A 14,875-nucleotide genomic window follows, 5' to 3' on the forward strand; every position below is an offset into this window, starting at 1 on the left:
GGTGGCTTGCCCCGAGCATTCGGACTCTCAACAATTTCTTCTTACTACACCTTTAAAGAACCATGGTGGGAAAGAGAAACTCGACTGGATCGATTAGCAAAGCAGTGAAGGCTCATTTGCAAGAGCAATCGACACAATCAAGGGAACGAAAGACGAATGGAACGTTTTGCGCGTGGACGCGTTAGTTGCCGCTGGGCGTCGGGACAGCCGATGTTCCAGGATGTGCGGTGGATAATCGAAAAGCCAAGCGACGGGAAAATTGCGAATGGAGGGTGACCAATCGTCCGTGAAAATTGAAAAACTATTTCGATCGGCACCGGATGAAGGAGCATCAAAGTTGCCAGAGCTCGCGTGTGTAACCGCTAATGTCGATCGATGGGTAATGGTGTTTCGACGCTCTATGGCGTTTCTGGTTACCCATTAGCGTCATTTGTTCGTTACAGATAAAACTGGCGACGATTAATCATTGGTTAAATAAGCGAATCGCTGCTTCGTTCCGGATGAAATTTAACGACAAACGGCAAACCAATTGCCGTGCAATTAAATCAATAAACTGCCGCTCTAACTGACCTTCCTCATCTCCGCGTAAACTCTGTGTAATTTTATTCTGTACTTCTCACTGATCCTACATTTCCTTTGTTTTTCCTTTGCAAACCGTTAAAAATCACTAGGACCGTTACATTCTATCGACAAATTTGATCTATATTTGTAATAGGTAATAAATAGGTATAAGGATCCTAATTGACGACACGGAATTCGTTATCTTCGAAAATGGTAAGGGTTGCTGAGCGAATAGGTAACTATAAGGATCCTAATTGACGACACGGAATTCGTTATCTTCGAAAATGGTAAGGGTTGCTGAGCGAAGGGGTAAAAGGGGAGGACAGCAGCTGCTCGGATTTCAACCCTTGACAAAGATTTTCGAAAGTGGGGCTTTTTCAAAGGACGGTGGTCAGCTCGTGTTTTACATACTAGTGAAACGCATTAGTAAAGGCATCATCGATTGCCACACGCGTTTCGCATATTCGTTTTATCGCAATTGTATCTTACTCGATTTCAGTGTTGCCTCGCACCTTTCGAAAAATGCGTTTAATTATATGCCAAATACTTGTTCTCCGTAATTAATCCGATAGTGTTGTTCTGCGAATGGTTATAGTCTAAGTTTTCTTTGGATCACAAATTTTCTTTTGACACAATTACTCCTTATTACCGATTTCCACGGTAATTCGTAAGTGTTCTTTAATCCGGGACGATTGTAAAATTGATTGACTCCTGCTATATTTAATAAAATGTGAAGACACGTATATTGATTCCTATGAATTGCAGTAATGGCCTAATAGAACAGTCTAATTACGAAGTTTCTCGTATTGTCGGTTGTGTTGTCTTAAAGGTAGCGTGTTTCCTCGCAAGTTGCTCCGCGCAGAAAAGTTTCGGAATGAAAAAAGAAAAACAGGAAAGAGAGAAATAGGAAACGACTCGCGATTTCTTGCATACCATTCGCATTATTGGCCTCATCCTTTCAAGCCCGTACCATCGAGTCTCATTTGCTTTTCCTTTTCAGCTTTCTATCCATTCGCTTTCCGCCACCCTCGTTTTCCTTCCTTTTCTACTGCTTTCCTCTTTCCACCTTCCGTATTCAAGCAATAAAAACAACGGCAAGCATTTTCTCGGTCTTGAGAAGCCTTCGAGGAAAATAGTACGATGCTGGTTGGTCAATACCCGGTGCAATAAGAGATGGAATGAGAGAAAAAGAAACTTCTCTGATGGATTGAAGAGTGAAAGGGGTATAAATGTGCTTTTCAAATACTTCGACGAACATCTTTGATATTCGTTTGGCAACTTTCCACGAGGATGGAGTGAATTAATCCTTCTGAAACAATTGTACTGCTCGAGTGTTTAATATATCCATTTGCGTATCTTTGAGAAACTATTTATGATTATCTTTATCGGTGCGGAAAAATAATGTTATTAAGAACAAACTGAAATAGAATTGTTTCCTTTATAATTGCAGCGATGAAAAATTCACATTTTATTTTCTAGATACAATAGCGGACATTTTGATCGGCCATTGCCATTATTCAATCCTCTGAGTTCCTTTAGGGGAGTGGGGACGAATACTCACCTCCAACTCGATAGGCTCCGAAAATATTTCCAGCCATTTTTAGCCCCACCAACTTGAATCGCCTCGCGAAGGGCGGGTCAGAGAAAGAGAACGTAGAAACAATAGAAAAAGCACGCCATCTTTAATTACCTCTCCGACCACTTCTACCCCCTAGACGGTCTTCGAGGTGAAGAAAGAAAATGCTGAACTCGATAAATTCTTCTTCCCAAAGCAGCCTCGTCTGTTCAGTGAAATGAAGCTATGTCACGAAGATGCATTTTGTAACTGCAATTACTTCGTATTTTGTTCCTATTCTTATTCTAATTTAGAATATATACTCTGTATATTCCAATTGATTCTAGAATAATTAGAACAGAGTAGGTTTCTGAATAGATATTCTGTAATTTTGTTTAAAGTCTGTATGAAAAATATTTATCAATATCTTAAACTGATAACTATGCGTGTTTAAGTATGTTATTTCAGTTATAGGAATATCCATATTCGATTTGAAAGTTTTGAAAGCAGATTCGAGGAACTTGGATTGAAACTATCATTCCTTGATAAAAGCAACACCCTGTTTCATCGCTCCAAACGTCTATACCTCTAGACCGAAACGGTTACCAGAGGTTAGAAAAGAGGACTGCAACAGGAACCTGTATTTCCAGCATACCAGATCACAAATGCACGCGTCCTTTACTTACAAACGATTAACCTTATTTTTCAGAGCACTTTCGTAAGATAACAGTATCCTTTTCATTACACAACCTAACGTAACCAACAAACACATATGTAATTGTCGTTACATTATTCCTTTAAAACACGATACTTAAAAATAGACATAATTTATTATATTACGGTATACCGTAGAATTAATAAATTTAGGACTGTTAAGTAACTATTAGAAAGTAAATAGGTTGTAATCGAGAACTGTATGACAAACATTTGCATCTTTTGCAGACATTATAAAAAATATTATTTTCAATCTGGGTGGTCGATTATACTACGTCATGGCTCGAATTATAATGTGCCCTGTATTAATTCGTTGGTTACAAGTATTGTTTGCATCGTTAATTTTTCTTCCTTTCTTTTTCTTTTTCTTCAAAAATTTTTTGCTATTCAAATTAAGAGCAATTAATTACTTAATAAAAAAAATTTCGATTGTTACATTGTTTCGTAAATTTGACGAGGGAACGAGTAGACACAGTACCAGCACCACCCCTAGAGAGTATTAATTTCGATTGAAAGACGCAGCTTGTTAATAGGAATATAGAATAATCGAGGAGGTGTTCGAGTATAATCGAGTGACCTTATAGACGAGGAGCGAAAGAGCAGATTTACCTCCTTTCATTATGAGTGTCTAGTACCTCGTAATACATTGTGTCAGTTGTGAAAAGTGACAGTGATTAATTTGCAATGTTTTAAAGCTGCCTCCTGAAGTCTAAACTGCAAATAATTATTCAGTGTTGATTTTAATATAAATTTCGTTCTAAATAATCATTGAAGAGAAATCATTGTCTGAAATGTCAGTAACGTTTGTAACTTCTCGTTAATTTCACACATTTACATGATTAGTATGTACACACATATACATTTACACTAATTTCTCCACCTCTCAAGTTTTTAATGTAGGTTTTGTGTTATATATATATATATCTGTGAAAAGATCGATTCATTTAATGTAATTAACCTTAACACAATTTTTAAGATTTTCCTGGACTTATATAACTAATTTATGCATTTTATAGAACAAAAAGTGAATAATAAATAATCTGTGTTGTTAACTTTAGTCACGAGTTTATCTTCATCGACGATTTAATGTATGGGTTTCCACGTCAACGTAACAATTAATTCAAGGCAATAATTGAAAAAATTTTCATTAAATTTCAAATGGGGAAAATTGCGGTAACATTAATGTAGGAAAAGTGCAAATATAAAAGTTTATAAATTAATATTTTAAATATAAATATTTTTATTAAAATTGAAGATTTAGTTCATTTACGGACGACCATACACTATTGCCATCTAGCGATAGAAGAGTAGTACTTGCCATGGGATACTAAAATTAAAACATAACATTCCTCAGTTCTTCATTTTTATTTTGCGACATTCCGAGTGAAATAATATTTGTGAATACAATTTCATCCTTTAATATCAGCATTTAGAGTGTTAAAAATTCCAACGAAGACTTGAAGCATTCGCACTTAAAAGTTTTTGTATCCAGTATTTAGCTTCAGTTCTTTTGCCACTAGATGGTCATAGTGTTTGTGTGTTCATGAATTAATCAAATTGGAATGTACATCTCTGTTAATGAAAACTGAAACTTACATGTGAAATTACCATATAACTTATAACAACTTCTTCTATGAGTGACTTGTCAACTTTTAATTTGTATATATTATTCATGCTATGCATTTAATTGCTTACATACTACATAATATTTACGTTTACATAATTATCTTTCACATGGATAGTAATTATTCTGCTTATTTTAAACAGCATATTTGTTCGAATGTAATTTATTTACTGAGAAATTGCAATGTACTATGATGAATTTGCAAATATTTTTCCTGTACTGTGATAGACTACTTTTTGTTTATTTAAGAACATTTTTTTTATTTCCTAAACTATATTGCGTTTCAAGAAATGTTTCAGATGAAACGTACCCTGTTTCGACGGGAGCAAAAGTATTACAGTTAACGAATTCACCTTGAGTTGCACTGTCCGTTTACATATGAAAAATATATATTTCTATTTATAAAAACAAAGGTCCCCTTGAAATCTCGGAAGCATGTTCACCTAGCAAAAATCGATGACGATTATAAGATGTCCTCCTTGAAACAGGGTGAGTTTCATTTAAAAAGCATTTTCGAAACGAACTATAGCTTAGGTTATAATTGAATACAAATCTTCAAACGGGACACCCTGTATATATATTTGTGCTTAACAAATTTATCGTGAGGAATAGACGGAGGTTACTCGATAAGAAGTAATAGTTGCGTAATATCGTTAGTAAACCATTGAAATTGCGTCAATTCTAAAAGTCAACGATATCCAATGAATCACGTAAAGTCGCATTAGGTAAATTAGTATTCTCTTATTTTTATTTCTTTCTTTTTTTTGTTTTTATATATTTGCATAATTGTTTTGTGTCTATCGCTGCAGTTCAACATCATTTATTTAACATTACATCTAAATGTATAAGTACATTAGCAATGTATCCTGCATGAAATATGTGCTTGCAATTGAAACGAGAAGTTTCTCAAAAAGATGTCTCTTCTCCCTTTTCTTCATCCTTCTTTCATCAATCTTTAAATAATTTTTCTTTTTCTAAACGTATCTGATCTTTGATGTGCTCTCTTTATCCTTTGGTAACATTTTGTATTTTGTGAATAAATTCCTCATTGCAGAATGAAATGTTTGGAAGAGAGCAACAGTATCTTTTGAAAATCATGTCTCGTACCGTCGAGTATGCGTGGGGAATTTTAATGCTTCGAGAAGTATGTACGTACTGCTTCTCATGAGAAATATCACTTTTCATTCAAATCCTTCTCGATTCTGGTTTTAAAAATTGCGATAGGATAAGGAAGAAGGAAGTTAATAAAAAATTTCGAATTCACCTGACCAGTTGTCTCGTATAACTTAAACTTACGTTTTCCATGCGATCCTTGATGTCAAGCCGTGAATCGTGGATGAGTTCATGGCCACGATGAAGGATCAACGAGGAAACTGGTTTTACCAAGGAGAAAAACAGAAAAGGCATTTTGTTCCTTGTCCTCGAGTCGTTTCTACAGTTATTCAAGCATGAACCTAACCTTCGAATACATTGTAGAGAGTGTAAATATCAATTTGTTCGAATTAATAATTTCATGAATCGATCTAACAGAGAAACGATTAGAATGCATTTCCGCCATCGATATGCATTTATCTGCTCTTTTTAGCGGCTGCCTTCTTATTCAATGAAGGTGAGCACGTTGTATTTATGGCTGTGGCTGAACTTGTCTATAGCAAGAAGCAAAAAATGAGTTATTCAACACGATTATTGATGCACAATAATTGGATTCCTTAGAAATATGTTTGCTAGGTCTTTAGTTTCTTAATATCGAGCAAGAAAATCGAATACAAAGTTCTAAATTTGCATCCATTTATCAAATTCGAGCCCAGATATCACAAAAATTTGTCTCGCTAAATGAAAATAATCACATTTACTTGGTTCCCTTATTAACTTCGTCAGGACACCTTGGTTAAATTGAAACATCGCAATAAGCTCGAAAGGAACAATGTAATTTGCGTAATGACGCATGATATTTTTCACGATTTCTATTTCCGGTAACGAAATACGAATAAATGGACACACAGCCACACAATGAAAACGAGGAAACTCGGCATGTGTTTTCAATGACAGTTACATGTGCATTACGATAATCACGTTAAATAATCACTTGAACACGATGTCACAATCGACCAACGGCTGCTCTTCAATTTAACAAAATCGGATGGTTTTGACTTCGTTAAAGTACGAGAATATTAAGTATGAAGCGTTTACGTGTTACTTACGTAGTTACTTACGTAGACACTGGGTATTACAGTTCAAATCGTTGAATACAACATCGATCGTTTAATATGTGTCCCATCTCGTCACCGTATCGTTTATTTACATATTCCCATAAATCTAGTGAAGATACTGATAGAGTGAAAAATTGGAAGGAACTAATGTAATTAAGAAACGTTACACCACGAGCAACCTTTTCTGCATATGTTTATTTCCCACGTTGTTTCTACTCCAGTAACTTGCATTGATTTATCAATCTGATCTATATGACTCAAACGATTGTTTTATATTCTGCTATATGAAAGAATTAATGAAATGTTTGAGATTTCACCTTCATTTTGCCTAGATTACTTTACAGTTCATTGCTCCTGATCATGAATATTCAATGACATTGTACTCGATACTTCCGTTTTCTTCTTTTCACGAGAAGAAAGGAATTTTGTGGGAAAAGAGGTACGAGTATGAAGTTGCAAGCGGAAATAGAGCTAGTGCGATTTATTTTTAGACGAAGTATTAAACATTTGAAGAACAATTCAAATTTCGTACCTATCGCGACACTTCTCTCGTATGTTCCCACCTCCTCTATTTATTGGAATCTAGAGACATATACGTTTCGTCGCGAGTAACACTTGGAAGAATTGGTGCACTAATGGAATTCTATAGATAATTCATGCAATTCTTTTCCCGCATCATGGGAAATTCGTGTGATAGCATGTCAGACAATTTTGAAAAAACGTGCACCGTCACGGAAAAGAAGAAAAACGGAGGAGAAAAAACTGGCAGCGAGTTGAGGGAGCTGGCGAACGGTGGAACAGGTTCCGCGGAACGGAGGGCCATGGAAACAACGAAAGCAGCACATTAGATGGGCGAGTAGCGAGTGAGGAACATCATCGCGATTCCTGCGGCAGGCTCGATCGTGATTTGCATTCTTGATCTCGCGGTGACTTCGAGTTGCAGCTCGGGCAAAATCTATGATCTGTGATCGTTTCGTCACATCGTCGACGGTTTGACCGGGTCGGGAGACGATTCGTTCTTAAAAGTCGCTCGAAGTAGTTTGTGTCAAGTCTCTGGAACGAGTTCGACGATATTACCCGGAATTCGAATACACGGTGAGTGATCGATGGATGGATGATCGACTATCGCGATCGAAAATGTTTCACCTCGAAGTGTGAACGATCTTTGGACGGCTAATTTTATTCGCGAGAAGTGGAAAGAATGAAATAATTAGAAGAGAGGATTCGTCTAGTCTAGTCAGCCGTTAATCGAAGATTGTTATTGATTAGTCCTGACTGGAAAAGCTTTCGAGATTTTTACTGTGATCTTTATCGAGCAAAGTCTTCTGGTCACTCTTGCGGAGCGGTTTCTCACGCGTTCGCGTTTATATTCGCTTGAATTTGTTTACGAAGTAATGTAACAAAAGTATTGTCGACAATAGTAAAACTAAGGAGATAAAACTGGATAATTGACATTCTGTCGTACTTCAGTTAAGGAAAGATCACTTGACCAGCACGTGACGAAGTAAAAGATGAGGGGTGAATCGAGCAAAGTAGGTTTCGTTACTGTTGCATAGTTCAGTTAGTTTTCCACTTACGAGTGCTTATCCGTAATGTAACGCGAACACGTGGTAATTGTAGTTCCTAAAACTTCACAAAGCATTTAAGATCCGCGCAAAATTTCGTTAAGAAGGTTGCGAAGATAGATAACGAAGAGAAACAGCTGCCTAGGGCCGGTGTCAAAGAATTGTTAACACTTGTGATTATGTCATTCAAGCGGAACGTATTATTTTTCCTACTATTCTAAATCACATAAACAACTGGGTGAAAAACGTTTAATAGCGGCATTAAATTACAGTAGTCAATACTGTGTAATGTCTAATGAAGCTGCGTAATCTAATTAACTGGATTATCGTTTTATTGGAAATTATTGTTGTAAAAAGTACCTTTGTACAGTGTACATTATTATAAATTGCGAGAAGAAAAATAGAAACGATAAAATGACCACATTATAATAGTCGAAAGTGATTTGTGTTCGGATTTCATAAAATACGTAATAATACTTAGACAATGAAACGAAAATGAATATAATCGTGAAATTGGAAAAATAGAATGCTGTACGACGAAAAGTAAATTTTGAAGCATTTGCGTCATACAAAAGCGTTGCGTTTGAAATAAAATTAAATCGGAATATACACAGCACATTTTCTTGAATCGGAAACAATGTCACATTTAGCAATTTAAATTACTTTCAAAAGGTTGTTGTTCCCAGAGCGACAGTGTGTAAAGGTAGATATTCAATGGCATAAATATTTCTTTTACAATTAGTTTAATGTTATGAGATTTTAATATTAAATTAATTTTTTGGAATACACGCAGTTTTGTTCTTTTGTTCAGTGCGAGTGGTTCAGTTATTATTCGTTGATTTATGTTTCTGTATGATTCTTTGCGAATTTACAAATTTATTACTTGTGTTATACACAGCGAGTTCACAAAATCTCTTCTGCTACGCCACCGTGTGGAAATGTTTCGAGTCGTTTAAAATTTTGACATTTCAACTTCTTATTCTTCGTTCACACAGATCGATTAATACACTCTGTTTATCATCTGTACGAAATGATACCGTATAATCAGTATTTTTTTTATTGCGTTTATGATTCACACTAATTAAACGAATGCCATGTGTGCGCATTTCTTCAGGCTCGTGCTTTTAATTCGGTATTATGTGTGCACGTAGGATCACAACTGAGATATTTAGCTAACTTTACTTCAGCTGGGATCGCTTAATTTTAGACGTGTTACAAGAAAATGTATCGTAACTGGAAATTTTTTTTTTATGTCACATCTTGATCGTAATAATCTCGTTATTTCTTATTATATAACCGGTTCCAAGTTATGACCTTGCATCGTGTTTATTCTTACCATTCTTATCCACTTTTATTTCGTTATCTTAACTATGATTTCGGACTTTATCGAGTTTGTATACATGCCGTTCCTTCAGCTCGTAGTAATTGCTTTATCATGACAGTTAGGTCGATCACAGTGTTTACCTCTTCACGTGTGACCTATGCGTAACAATTCCGACGCGCATATTCACTGCTACCTTCTCGTTTTACACACGACATTGTCATTCTGAAATTTGTTTGAATTTAACTGCTGTGGTTATGTGTCCGGTTGACGAAGAATAGTGCGAACTCGTAGGGATATGGATGCCAAGTATAATCACAAATATCGAAATCCATATTACAGTTGCTGTTACAACAATTGCAAAATCAGAGATTCGCAGCAATCATCTCGGTTCTTCGAGGATAGAAAAATGCTTATGTGTGATGTAACTTAATTATTGATCAGCTGCTACGATTGATTGTGACTGTGTCGAGTGTGTATATATAAACAAGTGACATTACTACAATCTTTCCATAAGAAGAGAAGAAAAAGAAAATAAATGAGTATGCGACTTATTGAAACGATATTTATAAAAATGAGAGGAAAATTTTAGGAATAATATTATCAAGTCAATAAGTTACTGAGAATATGATATAAAATGTTGGCATAAAAATATCAATTGTCTAACAAGTGGAAAATGCAACGTGAGAGGAAGTGTATTCAGATGAAACTCGCATATATAGCGCTATTTATCTCCTGTCCGATTAAAATAATTTTCAAAGTAATTTATAGCACGATTAAAGTTAAATTGTGCTTGTGTTTACTTTGAAAGTATTTTATGTACGTGATACTTGATGTTTTTACAAAGATAAACAGCTGAAAAGCTCTGTGTTAATTTCTTCCTTCCTCTTATTCTTTTTTTTTGAAAATCGTTGACTATGTTTCAGAAATGGAATCCGAATTATTCGTCTCGCATCTATAACAATCTCTTCATTTTTCGCCGCATGATTTAGCCTTGACTAATTTAGACAGATATAAAGTAGATCGAGATTTAATTAATCATAATAGCGGGTAAACTTGCCATTATTTTAAAGACAAATTTCAAATTGCTTCTATAACGAATCTCGAACTTGATGAACGACGATAACTGCACGTAAGTGACAAGAATCGTTGTCATGTTCATATCCGTTTAATTCAATTTTTATTTAAAGCAGCTAACAGTGTGATGCTCGCAAATTAATGCTCGCATATTTTAATTACGTAGCATGCAATTGCCATTATGTTCTTTTTGTATTTTACATTTCTTTTGTTCTTGTCTTTGGTGAATAATTGCCACCAAGTTTTCATTTGACGTACGTGAAACAAATAATAATTACAGTGTCAGTAGTAGTTATAGGCAGACAGAGTTTCACGCACAACTGTTAATGAAACAAAAACTTATGTTTTCGCCAAAAACAACGAGTATTCGTTTATCGTGTTCGAACTTTATGCAACTCGAAGGTTAAACATCATTTCGGATACTTCGACTTGTTTATACATGAATTTTATACGTGGGCATTGTCAAAAGATACATTTAATGCACCACTATGTTTAGCTGGTGTACAACTTATCGTACAGGGAATGACAGTGTTACCGATAAGAATTCAGTGAACCTCTGTACATTACTATGGACTATCTAGAAACAGTGAGACTAATAAGAACCAAAGCGTTGATGATGTTGCATGGCCGTAAGAAAAATGGTAATAGGTACTTAGATATTAATATATGATATCTGACATTTGATACCGTTGTAGGATAAAATAATATAATCCACGAGTATCGTAGAACTGGTTGCATTCCACATTTTCTTCTTTAAGCATAAGCGATACAGCTTCTTGTAATTCATCGACTGAACTGAAAAGCTAGTAATAAATGATTTCATCAACCTGCATAGCTATCGTAATAAAAACCTAACTCTTCGTTACAGGTGCAGAAGAAATTTCGATTCGCATACCGGGGAAACAGAAATTCAGAAGACCGAGAAAAATAAACTAAGCTAAATACCCAATTTTACGAAGCTCCTAATGCTAATTGTGGATAATTTAACGGGTCGTGCTTATCAAAAAATCCACCCTCTCCTTTGATATGAGCTGAAGAAAACAAGATCTCGTGGAAATTTTGAGGACGTTGATAAATATTATCGCGATTAACCGAAATATGAGCCTTATCTTGGGAAATTTTTGAAAATATGTTTTAGTTGAAACTTGTCACCTAAAGTTTGCGAGAATCGATGAATTCCCTCGAAACGAGCAACTGACCCCGTTTAGAGGCTGGCTAGGAATTGTTTGTAGCCGATTGATAAAGAGCAGACAGATAACACGCGATCTTCGCGACGCCCAGTCGAAGAACAGGAGAGAGGCAAAGAAGAAGTTCCACGACGAGGAGCGATCTCCTCTCAGTAGGTCAGACGGATCACTAGCGCGAGATGTACCAACGTGTGGTGCTGTTGAACCTCCCGAAGGCTAGGACGTTTGATATCGAATTCACTGATATCACCTTCGAGAGTCGACAAGGCTTTCGAGGTCCTTTGAAGCAAATTCTGAAAGGAGTCAGCGGAACCTTCAAGTCCGGGGAACTATCGGCCATAATGGGACCCTCTGGTGCGGGCAAGTCCACGTTGTTGAACATTCTGACGGGATTCGTGAATGACAAGTGGACAGGTCAGATCGAATATATCGGGAACGATGGCAAACATGCGTGGAAAGAGTACAAGAAGCAGTCGTGTTACATTCAACAAGACGACATATTACATCCGCTGTTCACCGTGATGGAGGCAATGTGGATGGCTGTCAGCTTGAAGATCGGAAACAGTTTGAGTCAGAAGGCGAAAGAGATGCTGATCGATGACATGCTGGACAACTTGGACCTGAGCAAAACGAAGCAGACGAGATGCAATCGACTGAGCGGAGGACAGAAGAAAAGACTGAGTATCGCGTTAGAGTTGCTGGATAATCCTCCGGTAATGTTTTTCGACGAACCAACGACTGGTCTGGATTCCTTGTCTTCTAATCAGTGTATCAGACTATTACACGACCTGGCCAAGTCTGGTAGAACCATCGTATGTACGATCCATCAACCTAGTGCTGCTATATACGAGATGTTCGACTATGTGTATCTGTTAGCTGATGGCAGTTGTATGTACGAAGGAGCTACGAAGAATACGATTTCCTATTTCGCCAGTGTTGGACTTCACTGTCCCAAATATCACAATCCAGCTGATTACATGATCGAAGTGGTGAGCAACGAGTATGGAAATTTCAATGATCAGCTGGTGAAGTTGGCCACTAAAAATGAGACATCTTGGCGGTTGGAAACGTCACAGCAAACTCACTATTATGCAAATGAAACAAAGACAACCGTGCTGATCCAACCACCGTCAGAATTTCAGAGATTTTTCGTATTATTGCATTACTGTATGGTGCAACTGCTCAGAGATTGGACAATGGTCCATTTAAAGATACTTCTCCATTTCATGGCAGGAATCTTGCTAGGCTTGCTATTTACCGATGCTGGTCAGGATGGAAGTAAAACTCTCAGCAACGTTGGGCTTTTTGTAATCACTTCCGTATATCTGTGCTATACAAGCATGATGCCTGCGGTGCTCAAGTTTCCCTCGGAAATACCGACCTTAAAGAAGGAAGGATTCAACAATTGGTATCAGTTAAGGACATATTACGTGGCTTCCTTTATATGCAACGTGCCCCTACAAATACTATTTGCCTTCATCTGCAGCTCTCCTTCTTATTTTCTGAGTCGGCAACCCATGGATATGAACAGATTTCTTATGTACTTGACAGTAGCCATTATGACTACACTCATAGCCGAAAGTTTCGGTCTTTTGATAGGCATCACGATGAATCCCGTAAATGGAACATTTCTGGGCGCCATCCTATTGTCTGCTATGTTAACTTTATCGGGATTCATTGCTTTTTTCAACCATATGCCACGTATTCTATATTACGTTAGTTATCTGAACTATCTCAAGTACACGTTACACGCATTCATTATCGCGATCTACGGTTTCGATCGCGAAAAACTGCCCTGTTCGAAAATGTACTGTCACTACAGCGTGCCTTTTACGTTACTGGATGACATGTCGATGACGGAAGGTAAGTATTGGATCGATATTCTTCTACTGTTTTGCAATTACGTGATATTTAAGTTCGCTGCCTACGTGTTGCTCAAGAGAAGACTTTCTATAGCATAAGAAGACTTTTAGTTTCCACCTTTAACGTAATGTAACTTTTAAGACGACAAATTTTCGGAATATTGGCTGTGTATTGACGATTAATCGTTGGACGCTGAAAGCCTTGCCAAAAGCATATCGAGTTGTCGAGAGTGAATGAAGACGAGACAACAAAGTGTCGAGTGAACATGTAAATAGAAATGAGTGCATCAAAACGAAATTATGCTTTCCATTTCGATTTGAATGGTAACTTTTGTGACCTCCGTTCGTGTGGACATTCCTGTGATTGTTGAGTTTCCCGAATGATTAATTTCTTACTAGTTCCCCGCGTACACGTTGCATCTACCAAGGAAAACTATTAAAGTGCCGACGATTTGTATACTTCGTGTTTTTTTCTACTTCGGGTATGATATAGCGTATAATTTATATTAAAATTAGCAAATATAAATGCATGACGTAGGTGCCAACATCGAGTATCATTGGTGATATGATTTCCTTGAAATAGGGAAAAAAATGTTTGAATTCAGCGCAGTCATGCTTAATTCTGTAGCGTAAAACAATTAGAAAATCATAAACCAAAGAATTATCATAAGAAATCTGTGCATTTGTCCATCGATTTTCTACTTATCACAAACCGTGTGTAGTTATCGATTTCAATGACGCAAGAAGAAGAAAAATCAACGCATTCTTCCTGAAAACGTTGAAAATCTGTATTATAAACCTTTGTAGGTTGACGACATTTGTATAGCTTTTACAGCTGTGTGATTAAAGGAGATATGAGCGAATACAGTATGGTACACTGTACTTGGCCGATAGTTTAAAAGTATACCTTAACAGTTAAATGTATCTACATTATGTATATCTTTTTGTATTTACGTTTAAGCAGACGATTAATTACTAGAACTTAAAAGAAGACGCACTTAAAATCAATAAAATGACAAAACTTAGCAGGATATGATGGTTCGTGTATCATCTAATACTGGGAGCGTGTAATGTACAAACGGAAGCTCGAGTGAGAAAGAAAAAAAAAAAAGTCTCAAGCGAAAAGGCAATGAAAGGAGCAAAGATTATCGCAAAGAGAAAAAGAAAAGAAAAAAAAAAAAAAAGAAAAAAAAAAAAAA

The 14,875-nt window shown here is 36.4% G+C and overlaps 1 pseudogene; it reads left to right on the forward strand.

Annotated features, from left to right (window-relative positions):
* Positions 1-7,523: 7,523 nt before the first annotated feature.
* On the forward strand, positions 7,524-14,795 carry LOC108551778 (ATP-binding cassette sub-family G member 4 pseudogene; annotated as a pseudogene).
* Positions 14,796-14,875: the final 80 nt, after the last annotated feature.

The sequence above is a fragment of the Eufriesea mexicana genome, unplaced genomic scaffold, assembly GCF_001483705.2.
Source record: "Eufriesea mexicana isolate 0111107269 unplaced genomic scaffold, ASM148370v2 scaffold5018, whole genome shotgun sequence".
In the NCBI taxonomy this organism is placed as follows: domain Eukaryota; kingdom Metazoa; phylum Arthropoda; class Insecta; order Hymenoptera; family Apidae; genus Eufriesea; species Eufriesea mexicana.